The sequence below is a fragment of the Capra hircus genome, chromosome 15 (genome assembly GCF_001704415.2).
Source record: "Capra hircus breed San Clemente chromosome 15, ASM170441v1, whole genome shotgun sequence".
NCBI classification, from domain to species: domain Eukaryota; kingdom Metazoa; phylum Chordata; class Mammalia; order Artiodactyla; family Bovidae; genus Capra; species Capra hircus.
This window is the reverse complement of record NC_030822.1, coordinates 35,368,532-35,379,179: the sequence shown is the minus strand read 5'-3', so window position 1 is coordinate 35,379,179 and position 10,648 is coordinate 35,368,532. Positions and strand designations below refer to the sequence as shown.

At 44.0% G+C, this 10,648-nt stretch overlaps 1 pseudogene; it reads left to right on the top strand.

Annotated features, from left to right (window-relative positions):
• LOC102189330 lies at nucleotides 453-1,394 on the top strand (annotated as a pseudogene).

Sequence of the window (10,648 nt, the reverse complement as noted above, 5' to 3'; positions counted from 1 at the left end):
TCTTAAACTGGTACTACACTGACTTAATTTGTTGCACATTTTTAATGTTGTGAGGTTACTACCTATTGTTATTCTCTTTTCAAACCTTAGTGTTTACACTGATCCTTTTTTTCTCTTTCATAGACTGTAGCATTAATTGTCTGGAGAAGGAAATGGCAACCCACTCCAGTGGTCTTGCCTGGAGAATCCCAGGGACAAAGGAGCCTGGTGGGCTGCCGTCTATGGGGTCGCACAGAGTCGGACATGACTGAAGTGACTTAGCAGCAGCAACATTAATTGTCAAGTCCCACCACTCTATCTTTAGGATATTGCCTGGAATTTTCTTTCTTCTGTATATCATTAGCAACCTACAGAGCGAGAGCTATACTTTAGAAATCAATTAAACAAAATTACCTTTTGTATCTGACCAAGCAAATAGTCAAGACAAGACTTCTCAGCTCAGGATTCACTGGATGACCTCACCCAGCAACTACTCCTCTCCCCCAGTCTCCGAATTCCTCCTCATCTGCTTCCCTAACTACCAGAGCTGGCAGCACTGGCTGTCCCTGCCCCTTAGTCTCCTCTTTCTTCTGGCCATGGGGACCAACACCACCCTCCTGATCACTATCCGGCTGGAGGCCTCTCTGCATGAGCCCATGTACTACCTGCTCAGCCTCCTCTCCCTGCTGGACGTGGCGCTCTGCCTCACCATCATCCCCAAGGTCCTGGCCATCTTCTGGTTTGATCTCAGGTCCATTAGCTTCTCAGCCTGCTTCCTCCAGATGTTCATCATGAACAGCTTCCTCCCCATGGAGTCCTGTGCATTCTTGGTCACGGCTATGACCGCTATGTGGCTATCTGCCACCCACTGAGGTACCCATCCATCTTCATTAACCATGCTGTGGCCAAGCTAGTACCTTCATTGCCGTACAAAATGCCCTTCTCATTCTACCCATTCCCATTCTTGCTGCCAGGCTTCATTACTGTGAGAAAATGTCACTGAGAACTGCATTTGTGCCAACCTGTCTGTGTCCAGGATTTCCTGTGACAATTTCACCCAGAACACAATCTACCAGTGTGTGGCTGGTTGGACCTTACTAGGCTCAGATTTCACCCTCATTTTCATCTTCTACATCTTCATCTTAAGAGCTATGTTCAAGTTCAAGGCTGAGGGAGCTGCAGTCAAAACTCTGAGCACGTGTGGCTCTCACTTCATCCTCATTCTCTTTCTCAGCACCATCCTTCTGGTTGTGGTGTTGACAAATGTGGCCAGAAAGATGGTCCCCATGGACATCCTGATCCTGCTCAATGTCTTTCATCACCTCATACCCTCTGCCTTAAACCCTGTTGTATATGGGGTTCAGACTAAAGAGATAAAGCAAGGAATTCAGAAACTGCTGCAGAGAGGGATGTGAATTTGTAAAACAGATTTAGAATTCTATCTGCCCTTCCTTCTCAGTGATTTTCCCCAGACATGAGCTAGAGAAAACCCTGACCCTGATTTCTTCCTTTGTTCTTGCCTGGTTCAGGAGAGGGTAGGCAAGAGGAAGAAACTCATTTTTCTTGGGCAACTGCTTTGGTCCTGGGCAGTTACAGTGAAGCAATTTAATCTTCACAACATTCATGTAGCTACTACTACTTCTATTTTACACAGCAGGAAAAAAATATGATTTTAAGAGAAAAAACTACTGGAGATCATATATATATATATATATATATGGCAGATATATGACAGAGCAGAGATTAAAATCCAGGCTCTAGAGCCTGGTGTCTTTCTACAGAAATGCCCCACCCTACTTTCCTTTGCCTGTGTTTTGTCCTTATGGATGTCCATGGGTATTTCCTGCTTGTATCTCCTATTTAGAGAGGGATGAATTCTCAGAGAAGACGGAGTCCTGTGACAAAGAACCTGCAGGACCACAGGAAAAGAGCACTCGTAATAATGATAAATCAATGCTAACCTCTTACTGTGTCCTCAACAGCCTCACTGCCCTCAGGGAGTCTAGAGAATGAGGAAACAGTTTGAGGTTGGGGGAGAGGCGATACCAACGGAGTAAGAAATTGGGGAACCAGGACAGGAAGTTGGCCAAGTCCCCTTGGGTTTAAGCGGCACGTGCAGTGAACTGAAAGGCAGGTCTTATTGGTTGATTCATCTCAGGAGCTCTAGTTGGAGGTGAAAAGACAGCGAAGTGTCACGTTTGTGGATAAAAGTGGGTCCATTCAGGAGGAAATGAATCTCACAGATTACTTTTAGAGAATTTAAAGTAAGCACTTGATTAAATAAGTATTGGACACATGAAAATTAAAAAAAAAAAGGAAAAAAGAGGGAGAGGATGCTGAAGTAACACAGGGACAGTACCTGAGGGAAGAACCTTATACTTGGGAAGCGCTGGGGCGTTAGGAGCCAGCAGGCTGGCGGGGGGCTCATTGAACTGGTTTCACAGCTCTGAGGAGGGAGCTGCCTCTGACTGGTAGTCGAGTCACAAGGGCTCAGCGGAGGTGCGCTTAGAGCTGGGACAGAGACCTCTGAGCAAGGACTCTATGCTGCTGCTGGTATCTCTGAGGGATTTCAGAGAGGCTGACTTGATTCTGGGAATTCTGAAACTCTAACCCAAACAAAATCCAAAGCAACCAACCAACCAATCCTGGAAGCTGAAACCAATTTCACTGCCAGAATGAAGAGTCATTGCTGAGGGATACTAATGAAAGGGGAAGGAACAAGTATCCCCCTTCACGCCCCACCGCCTCCACCTTCCAGTCTTTCTCTGTTCCTCTCTGTAGGTAAAAACTGAGAAGGATCCAGCTGACCCAGAGTCCTAGAGTCTAAACCCCAGTATCACAAGATGTTTGGATGGGAGGGTGTAGCTCTGAGTGACAAGAGGTCATTACTGGCACAGCTCCAAATGTTTGAGTCTGAAAACTTAGGACCACGTGAAGGACAGTTATGCAGTCCCTGCAGTATAGGATACACCTAGTGGACTGGAGAGAGAGTCAAGTCCTACAGGGCAGACAGGTGAAGAGATGTGACGTGATGCTCTAGGGGCAGGTTTCAGTTGTGAAAGAATTTAGTATTAAGCTGGTTAACAGGAATGGAGATCCACTGCGCCACCCTATGGGGATAAAAGTAACTGCAAGTCAATGCTGATACAGGCTCCAGGGGCAGATTCTTCCAAAACCACACTCAATAACAGTCTGAAAGGAAAAATGACATCCATTTCTTTGCAAGATAGTGCTCTCAATACCCCCAGACCTAGCTCTCATTTTCTCAAGCCAGAGCCACAGATGTGATTCAGTATTTGTCATTTTTTAAAAAGGAATTCTTTGGTAGGCCTTCTCTCCATCTCATGGTTGCCCAAATAATTTTTTCCGCCATCATCTCCTACTGTTCCTTAGAAGACAGAAGGGCCAACTTTAACACCTCTGGCCCAATATGATACTAGGAATTACAATGTCCAGATATACTGATAATAATGATAGTAATACTAATGAAATTAAAAGCTCAAATATTTTGAATGCTTGCAATATTCTGGTTTTTAGGCATGATAATATTTAATTATCATAGGAGTCTTCTGTAGATGATTAAGGTTAAGAGGACCACAGTTTCTCAGAATTGTCAAGCCCAGTGCAAATGGTTCAAGGAAGGAGACACAGTGGTACCAAGACAGGCTTTGGGGTGAATCTCCATGTAGATAAAGAGAATGGAGGAACAGAGTAACTCAAAGAGCCTGGTCTTGAAGGGCAGACACAACTCAGCTGTAAAGTAATCATAGCATTGCAAAGGTACTTAGTAGAAATCTTTGAGAGCTGTCTAGAGTGGATAGAATGAAGTGACATAAACTAAAGGAGTTTTAAACTGGTGGAGTATAAATGTCCAAATTTCCAGTTATAAATAAGTATTGGAGGTGCAATGTACAACGTGATGACTATAGTTAATACTGCTCTGTGTTGTAGCTGCTTAGAAAGCGAATCCTAAAATTTCTCATCACAAGGAAAAATTGTTTTTTATTTTTTTGGCTATCTGTATGAGATGTTGGATGTTAACTAAAATTTTGTAGCAATCATTTCACTGTATATGTAAGTCACGTCATTTCTGTGTGCCTTCAACTTATACAGTGCCATATGTCAATTATATCTCAATAAAACTGAGAAAAAATAAATAAAATGGAGGGACATAGTTTTTTTTTTCAGTTTAAATGAGAAGGTCTGTGAAGAGTCACTTTGGTAACTGTGGTACAGTTGTACTAGAAGGGGGTGTACTAAGAACAAGAGGAGGGGGAGAAAATTGACCTGTCAAGGCCACTCAGGTTAGTCACACTTACATGAGGAAACAGAGTCTTTTGAAAAGATCTGAAACCACTGAACACTGCTCTCTAGGAACAGAGCAGATTTAAATCAAGATTCAGCGGCAAGAGAAAGCAACAAGTTTCCTGAAATTAAATTATCTGGAGGAAAGAGAGTCTATGCTGGTGATCAATGTTCAAAACAAAGACCTAAACGTTGTTGAGAGAGCGAAACTACATTTCCACGATCATAAAGTGGCGTTTGGGAGCCTCTTAGCACATAGCCATTTGATACTGTAGTGTGCTTCGGGGTGTACTCTGAGCATGCGGGTGTTAACCGTGAAAGGTGTGACCTCAAAGGCGGACTGTGGGACATCAAGACTGTGCAGCCAGCGAGTCTAAACGGGATAGCCTTACTGCAAGGAGTCAAGAAAAGCTTCGTTGTTGACATGTCAACGGTGCCCCCGTGTGGCTACAAGTAGGAATAGCAATATTGGATTGAATTTGGTTCTCCACCTCTTCTCATTCTTACAAGGAAACTGACAACTCTGAAAAATTCCTGGGATCTCCAACACTCAGCGGGAGGGCTAGGGTAGATTTGAGACAAAAATACTGTACTTCCTGCTCAGAAGCCTGTGGGGTGGGGGTTGAAAGATTAAAAAATAAAATGATATAATAATTTACATTCTGGTTTCCTTTATTTCAGTGACTTTTTTTTTTTTTTTACTTTATTTTGCTTTACAATACTGTATTGGTTTTGCCATACATTGATATGAATCAGCCATGGGTGTACATGAGTTCCCAATCCTGAACCCCCCCCTCCCACCTCCTACCCTATATCATCTCTCTGGATCATCCCTGTGCACCAGACCCAAGCATCCTAAGAACAATATCAAATCAATCACATGAATCAGATATTCATGTTGCTGGCTTACATCTTGGCTGTCTCTGCCCACTGAAGTCAAATAAAAAATATGGAGACTGAGTTTGGAGGAAATAGAAAGGTGGCTTTAATTCTTGGTCTGCCAAGAGGGGAACAGGGTAGGCTCATGCCTCAAGAGCTGTGCCCCCTCTCCGTGAGAAGTCTAGGGGCTTATATAAGATGAGAGCTCACAGTCAAGAGTCCGTGATGAGGAACAAAGGTGTTAGGATCGTGTTTCCTTCTTGCATTGTTTCAAAAATAGTCATAGGCAGGCGTCAGAAACCCAGTTATTGCGTCTTGCAGTTCAGTAGCTCGGCAGCCTTCTTTGTGGCAGGCAAAACAGAGGAACTACAAGGGGAAATTAAAGGATGCTTTCTCCTTGGAAGAGAAAGTATGACAAACCTAGACAGTGTACTAAAAAGCAGAGACATCAGTTTGCTGATAAAGATCTGCAGAGTCAAAGCTATGGTTTTTCCAGTAGTTATGTATGGATGTGAGAGCTGGACCATAAAGAAAGCCGAGCACTGAAGAACTGATGCTTTCAAATTGTGGTGCTAGAGAAGGCTCTTGAGAGTCCCTTGGAGAGCAAGAAGATCAAACCAGTCAATCCTAATGGAAATAAACCATGAATATTTACTAGAGGGACTGATGCTGGAGCTGAAGCTCCAATAATTTGGCCACCTGATGTGACGAGCCAACTCATTGGAAAAGACTCTGATGCTGGGAAAGATTGAGGGCAGGAGGAGAAGGGGCAACAGAGGAAGAGATGGTTGCATGGCACCACTGACTCAATGGACATGAGTTAGAGAAGCTCTGGGAGATACTGTAGGACAAGGAAGCCTGGCGTGCTGCAGTTCATAGGGTCACAAAGAGTTGGACATGACTTAGCGCCTGAACAACAACAAAGGAAAGAGATATTAGGTGCAAAATGTAGCTCTGACAGACCCATGCTTCTGTCATATTTGGGTATTTTGCTTTATAAGCCCTTAGAGACTTTCACAGATCCTTCTGCATCTGACTTTCACACAGTGAGGCTTACCAGGTAGCTCAGTGATAAAGAATCCACCTGCCAATGCAGGAGACACAAGAGCTGTGGGTTTGATCCCTGGGTTGGGAAGATCCCCTGGAGAAGGAAATGGCACCCCACTCCAGTATTCTTGCCTGGAGAATCCCATGGACAGAGGAGCTTGGTGGGCTACAGTCCATGGGGTCACTGAGTGTTGGACACAACTGAATGAGTGAGCATGATCGTGTCACACAATGAAGGGAGACAGTGTGCAGAATCTTGTGGGATATTTTAGGGGCCAATCTGGGAGAGATTTACATCATTCTCTTTACCATTGAATTGGCCAGAATCCTCACATAAATCTAGCTGCCTAGAGGAGAGGCCAGGTGACTAAATATTTATTTCTTAAGAGAAATAATATGAGAGACTCTCACATGTAACACATACTTGACTCTTTCCAAGCGAGGCTACCCAAACTCTCATTTAGTCACTGAATGCAGCACAGAGTCCAAGTTCACCAGGAATGTGTGGTCATCTTCATCAGTCCTGATGTGGCTCCTCCTGGACCATCATCTTCCTTGTTTTATCACATGTTTACCGGTGGAGCAGAAACTGGGTACTAGCCATTAAGAGTCTAAGTTGAAAGTGAAGCATGGGATACATATCACAGGAACTTGTCAATGGTAATGCTGGAATGCTTTGGGGGCAGGCATCACATCTTAATCTCCTGACAGTTGGGGAAGATCCCCAACTAGATACCAGTTATGTTCTTTGGGAGAGTATCTCCTGACCATTGTTTTCTATGTCCCCTCGTTCTTTGTTTGGGGGGTTGTCCCCAGTGACATTAAATGAATCAGGCATTGGAGCACGTGACTTCTTTCGGAGGTACTGTATTTGTAGCCTGTTCTCTGCTCATAAAATATTAGGGTCGACAACTATTTTAATTGTTTGCCAAAAGCTTTCTCTAAAAGCCAAGCTCATTTATGGCAATTGTTTTCTAAATGTTGTTTGTTTTAGTCACTAAGTCTTGTCTGACTCTTTTACGACCCCATGGACTGTAGCCTACCAGGCTTCTCTGTCCATAGGATTTCCCAGGCAAAAATATGGGAGTGGGTAGCCAATTCCTTCTCCAGGGGATCTTCCTGACCCAGGGATCAAGCCAGCGTCTCCTGCACCGCAGGCAGATTCTTTACCACTGAGTCACTTGGGAAGCCTATATTGAGAAGTGTATATGCTGGGTTGCTAAGTTGTGTCTGACTCTTTGCGACCCCATGGACTGTAGCCCACCAGGTTCCTCTGTCCATGGGGATTCTCCAGGCAAGAATACTGAAGTGGGTTGCCACATCTTCCTCCAGGGGATCTTCCCAACCCAAGGATGGAACTCAGGTCTCCTGCACTGCGGGCAAGTTCTTTACCCACTGAGCCACCAGGGAATCCCAAGAATACTGGAGTGGGTAGCCTATGACTTCTCTGGGGGAACTTCCCAACCCAGGAATTGAACCGGGGTCTCCTGCATTGCAGGCGGGCTCTTTACCAGCTGAGCTACCCAGGGAAGCCCTCTGATATGTTAGTACTAGGTCAATTCCAGATGCTAGAATCACACTGTAGTAGTGTAAGCACCTGACAGGTAGCTTTTTTGATTATAATGTAAGTGCCTGACATTAGGCTTCTGATTGCTGAGGCATATGCTTTAAAAATATTCATCTCCTTCAAATAAAACTAAAATAAGATATTATCTCAGAGTGGTCAGAATGGCTATTATCAAAAATTTACAAACAATCAGTGCTGGAGAGGGTGTGGAGAAAAGGAAACCCTTCTATACTGTTGATAGGAATATAAATTGGTATAGCCTTTATGGAGATTATTTTATAAACTAAATATAGAACAACCATATGATTACCAAGGGGGAAAGTAGGTATAAATTGGGAGATTGGGATTGAGATAGGAGATAGAGGGGCTCCAAGTTGGACATTTACAATCAGCCAGCCTCCTTTTGCATTTCCTGGGGCAACAGATAGGTGGGCTCCAGTTGAGAAATTTACAATGAGCAAGCCTCTCATTTGTTCTTCAAAATGGAAGTAACACAGAAACAGAGTAAATAGCCAGTCTTTGTCTCCTGTAAACACGTCAAGGGAATAATCAAGGCAAGGACAAAGAGAGGCAAAAACTGTCTGAGTAAAGGATTGAGGGATCTCCCCTTCCTCCTCTTTTGGGACAAGGGAGATGCTATACATGTGAAGAAAGTCTCCCTGGAGTCAAACGTCAGAGAATAATTCTAGGCCATAATGAGTCTTGCTCTTCCCAGAAGCCTTCACTTTGAGATCCATCTTGGTAAAGGTGTGCATGCGCACCCCAGGGGAGGGTCCTAAAACAGGTTAACAGGGGAGGGGGACAAAGCAAGATGGTTGGCCTGAGAGAGGACCAAGACCCAGAAAGCTGCCCCCTTATAAGGGATTTAAACTTCCCAAGGGGGCGACCCTCTCTCTGAGCTCACCTGTGCCCCTTTCTGCAAGTACTTTTCAATAAACTTTTTACTTTACTCTAGCTTCTGCCTCCTCTCCTGAATTTGTTCTTGATGAGGCAGGCAAAGACTAGGGATCCTGGCTCTAACTGCTGGTCCCATGTGGTTCAGTGATTAGGACTCCTGGTCTGGGAAACTAAGACCTTGCTTCTAACTACTGCTTGCTGATGCTTGTTATAAGCTGATGTTCACTGCTGTGCACATCTGAAATCAGGGTTGACATATACACAGTACTATATGTAAAATGGGCTTCCCTGGTGGTCAGATGGTAAAGAATCTGTCTGCAATGCGGGAGACCTGGGTTGGGAAGATCCCCTGGAGGAAGGCGTGGCAACCCACTCCAGTATTCTTCCCTGGAGAATCCCATGGACAAGGAGCCTGGTGAGCTACAGTCCACGGGGTCGCAAAGAGTCAGACAGGACTGAGCGGCTAAACACCACATATGTAAAATACACAACTTAAAGGATCTACTATAGCACAGGGAAATCTACTCAATACTCTGTGGTGACCAATATGGGAAAAACAATAAAAAAAAGTGGATATATATATATATATATATATATATATATATATATATATATATATAAAACTAACACAGCATTGTAAATCACCTATGTATACTCCAAAAAAACCAAAAAATGAAACAAAACCATTCATCTCAAATAAACATATCACCAGTGACATGACTAGGTAAGAACCAGGATGCCAGCCTGTGAAAGTTTAGAAAGCTCTGGTCCTATAAATACATGGTCTGCTGATTATCCCTGCTTTTCTTTTCTTGTACTTTAATTCTCTCTCTTCTGTTTTAAATTCACCAATAAAGAGTGAAACTGTGAAAACCTTGGGACCTCACCTTTGGCCCCAATAAAAGCAGAACCTCAGGTCCATTCTCTGTCTCTCCCTCTTCAGTACCCCTGACCTTCTTGTATGGCTCAGGTATGCTCTTTACCCTATAGGATGTGTGAGCAATAAACCTTGTTTTCCCAAAGTTTCTTGATGTTTGTGGCTGAGGGGTATCTCGTAATCATAGTAAGAACTACAAGAACTGATTCAGCTTCAGCATTGGCTCTGGTTGGGAAAATATCTCTGGGGGTTTCCTGCAAGGAATAGGAATCCATAATTCCAGAAATGTGGGTTTGACCCATGAGTTGGGAAGATCTCCTGGAGAAGGAATTGGCAACTGACTCCCAAGAATGCCTGGGAAATCCCATGGACAGAAGAGCCTGGCAGACTGCAGTCCATGGAATTGCAAACAGTCAGACACCACTTAGCAATTGAACACACATCCCAGACATTTTTAGGCAGTAGCATCACAAAACACATAAGAATTTTCTTTGGCATAATGTAACACTTTTCTTTCTTTTCTTTATTTCCTTTTCCCCTATGATACTCCTTTTCTGCATAATCGTGTCTATCTAAGACTACCAGTGTTCTTGCCTGGAGAATCCCAGGGATGGGGGAGCCTGGTGGGCTGTCATCTTTGGGGTCGCACAGAGTTGGACATGACTGAAGCAACTTAGCAGCAGCAAGACTATCAGTCTTGAGAGGACAGCTATCCACATCATCTAGTCTCTTCTCAGTGGTGGTTTCTATGAGTCTTTGCTACTCAGTTCAGTTCAGTTGCTCAGTTATGTCTGACTTTTTGCAACCCCATGGACCATAGCATGCCACACTTCCCTGTCTTTCACCAACTCTTGGAGCTTACTCAGACTCATGTCCATAGAGTCTGTGATGTCATCCAACCATCTCATCCTCTGTCATTCCCTTCTTCACCTTCAATCTTTCCCAGCATCAGGGTCTTTTCCAATGAGTCAGTTCTTCACATCAGGTGGCCAAAGTATTGGCGTTTCAGCTTCAGCATCAGTCCTTCCAATTACTATTCAGGACTGATTTCCTGTAGGATTGACCGGTTTGAGCTCCTTGCAGTCTAAGGGACTCTC